The following is a 3,885-nucleotide window of genomic DNA, read 5'->3' as shown; positions in this document are numbered from 1 at the left end:
AGTGCCTGGTCTGCCATTCACTTCTCCTTTAAGGTCCTTCCATCCTGATGAAACTATGCTGAAACCTGTTTGCTAAGCTCATAACATTCTCTTGTAACTCCTGTGACTGTTCATCAATCACACAGTTGGATTTTGTTGTTGTTTTGCTTTTGCAGTACTGAGGCATGAGCTTGCACATGCTAGGCAAGTGCTCCACTAAGCTACACCCCAGCCCTTGTCTTTTTGAGACAGGGTCTCACTATGTAGCCCAGACTGGCCTAAAACCTGTGATCCTCATGCCTCTGCCTTCCAAGTGCTACCACAAAATTTAAACACCTATAACTCCTACAAGTCAAAAGTCAATGGTGTACTGTATCATAACACATTATAAAATGTATCTCTCACAAAATTCATTTTTCAAAGTCATGATAACCCAACAGCTGACAACTGGTTCCTCAATGATAATGTTATATCTAAAATGACTTTAACTAAAACAATTCCATAGTGTCTCTATCAGGGAGACATTTTGGCACTCCCAATGTCAGCTTCTGGAAGAACAGAAAGGTACTGAAAGCATGAGAGTTCAAACGGGGGACCGTTTAAATACATGGACTACCAACAGCTAAAGATGCATTCAACTGGATGTCTATAGGCAAGATATGCAGTGGATTGGCCTACTATACCTTATGGCTTTTCTTTCAAACAACCAACAGAAGACAAGAGGCATTTTAAAAATCTTTTAGGTATTTTCAATGGTTTCTGAGTTATTTGTAGGAATCTCTGGGTTATTTGTATAGAGTTTGATGTATGTGTCCTCCATTAAATCCAGATCATGTTTTATATCAAAATTTATGTTAAGCAAAGCCAAATTACTTGACCTCTGGTCTGTCAAAGTGTTCCACAAATATGCTTTGAGACACTTTCATCCATTTTCATAGCACTCATTCTAAACTTTCACCACAGGAAGAATACACAGGACCTTAAGCAAGGCATATACATTGGGGAAAAACTTGATGTTACGAAGATGGAAGGCTTCATATATGGTGGAAAAGAGCTCAATATCTTTCCCTCTGTGTTTCCACTTGATTTTCCAATAGTGAAGCTCGGCTGAGATGAGAGTATCAGGATTGGGCAGGTCACTTCTGTACATGTCAGCATGGTGCTCTTCTGATGTGTTGAATTTAAGCTGCCCCATCACTGAGGGTACCAGAGGTAGGCATTTCAGAGCTTTGAGGTGCTGTTCAGAAAATATATCTTTAAGTTCCTGAATAATGTGCTCCACTGTAGGAACACTGAGGGCGTCTTTATAGTAACTCTCAGAGGTTAGCTGAGATTCCAGGTTACCTTGCTGTGCCCTTTGGAAATTCCCTGGGAGTTTCATTTGAATGTCAAGTTTGGTTGCTAAATTTGTGGCTTCCTCAAACCAAAACTCATGATAAACTTCAATATTTTCCATCACTTTGTTAAGTGAGTGCAGTACTGCAGTCAAGCTACTGGCTGCAAAAAAGACATCAGAAGTTTGTCCCTGAAGATTCTTCCCAAAGGCCCTTGTAAAAGATAACACATTTTTAAGAACAGCAGTGGTAAGAATGAAATCCAAATTTGTCACTGCACTAGAGAGTACAAATGTTCATCCAGCTATACAGTTATTCCACCTAATATTTGTATTGCTATTTAGACCATCTAAACATAACACAAGTGCTTGTAGGAGATCCACTAAGACTTCAATGGCTTCATGCCTGCCTGGCCACTGGGAATGGCAGATTCCCTTCAGTTCCTTACCCTGCTCTTCACTGTTCTGAAAAAGAACAGAAATTACATTGTCAAGTGTAAAAGCAGCTTTGGTGATAGGTGGAAAAAAGAACAGACTTCATCAATTGTTCCTAAGGCCACGTATACCCCTATCCCAGGGACAGACTTCGCCAACCACGCATTTAAGTCACAGGAAGAGTACAGTGTGTAAACAGCCTGTTTGTTTTTTTTTTTTTTTCTCAAAAGTCTTGAAGCAACAACTTTCATTTTGGAAGTAAAGCCACCGGGCACAATGTAAGTCTGACCACTACAATACTCCATATTCAATCCCCATTTCTCAGTTGTTGTAGTGTGAAATTTCACAGCCAAAATCTCCGCATCAGCTCCATATGGCAGGAAGCCCACAAACTCCTCTCTCAGGTTGAGTTTCATCTCCAAACTTCACCAGCACGGGCAGGTGCACTTCGCCTTCTATGTCCACCACGTTGTCTGTGATGATGGGAGAAAAAAAGTGCGTCTCCTCCCGAATGCAGCTCCCACAGATCTCCAGCATCTGTGCCTGCTGAGCTTGAGAGCAGAATAAGGTGCTTACCACTGTGGTCTCAGAGAGCTTCCGCAGGACCTCTTTTCCAGAATTGATTCGGCATTCCAATAGCGCCTGAAAGTTATCTGAAGCAAAGAAGCCGTCTGGGATCTCATTGGCCTCGTGCGCATCCAAGGGTATGTTCTGCTTTCCCATGAGGATCAGAATCTCAAATAACGACTTGAGGTACTCTTTGTTCTCCTTCTCTTCAACGTTAAAGTTAACACATTCCCATCCTGCTGGCTTCACTGGGGTTCTGAGCATTGCTGTTAGTTTCCTGTTCTTGTTCACGAGTTTCCTCATTTTTTTTCTGTTTCAGTGTCCTGATTTCATCTTCATTCAATTCTTTTATTCTTTCTCTGTGTCTGCTATGTGGATTGTTCAAATGATCAGTGAGATGAAATATTGTTGGTATTGAATTATCTGGAAGAACTGTTCGATAAGGACTCTCCCAGTGATTTCACAAGAATCTGCTTCAACTAATCTTGAGAAATAAGATAACCCAATCATTCTTTAGTTTTCTGATGCCTCTGCAAAATATATAGTTCTACAGATCACAGAGGTCTCAAAGTGTTTGGCACATAATCGATAATGCTTATTTAGTTTTATCTTCTAGGTCTGCGCTCCTACAATTTTCAACCCACTTCTGTCATCTGGCCTGGTCCGGAGGGAACCTGAAGAAGGCCAGGTAGGACTGCGTGCTCCTCTGTTTGCAACTGGGGGCAGTGCAGAAGTTCAGCATGGTTGCCCGGTCACAGTCTGGTCCAGACCTCCCCTCCCTGCCTCTTCAGAGCAGCAGAGGTGGGCCAGCCAGCAGGCTCAGCAAGGCAGAGCACAGAGGAGGGACTGGCTCAGTGAAGCCCCAAGGAGCTGGAGGGGCACAAGGGCCAAAGCCAGGCTGGGACCAAGGCTCCACAGTGCTGTGAGTAGCCTGGAGGATAGGATTTACCGCCTCAGCCACAGCTGCTGCACCTTCAGCTCACCTAGAACGCTGCGACCTCCTTCCCACAATCAAGATTGCCATTTTTACAATGCAGTTCTACTGCTCCATGAGCATCAGAGAGCTTTTCATCTCCTGATATCTTCTCCGATGTCATTCTTCAAAGACTTGAAGTTTCTGTCACACAAGTGTTTCACTTAATGGGTGAGATTTACACCACAATAGTGTATGTATGTGAGGTTATTGTAAAGGATGATGATTCCCTGGTTTTTTTCTCAACCAAATTATCATTTGGATATAGGAGGGCCACTAATTTTTTTGAGTTAATCTTATATCCAGCCACTTGACAAAATGTGTTCATCTGCTTTAGGAATTCCCTGGTAGAGATTTGGTGTTGATTATGAATACTATACCATCATTTGCAAATAGCAATACTTTGACATCTTACTTTAAATTATATCCTCTTGCTTTCCTTTTTGGCATTTTATTGCTGTAGCTAGAAACACAATTACTATATTAAATAGATATGCAGAGTGTGGACAGACTTGTCTTATCCCTGATTTTAGTGGAATTGCTTTGAGTTTCTCTCCAATTATGATGATGTTGGCTGTCAGCTTGCTGTATATTGGCT

At 42.0% G+C, this 3,885-nt stretch overlaps 1 pseudogene; it reads right to left on the bottom strand.

The window, feature by feature from the left end:
- Nucleotides 1–718: 718 nt before the first annotated feature.
- LOC100772596 lies at nucleotides 719–3,056 on the bottom strand (annotated as a pseudogene).
- Between the last annotated feature and the right edge of the window lie 829 nt (nucleotides 3,057–3,885).

The sequence above is a fragment of the Cricetulus griseus genome, chromosome 4 (genome assembly GCF_003668045.3).
Source record: "Cricetulus griseus strain 17A/GY chromosome 4, alternate assembly CriGri-PICRH-1.0, whole genome shotgun sequence".
NCBI classification, from domain to species: Eukaryota; Metazoa; Chordata; class Mammalia; order Rodentia; family Cricetidae; genus Cricetulus; species Cricetulus griseus.
This window is presented reverse-complemented; position numbering and strand designations above follow the sequence as displayed.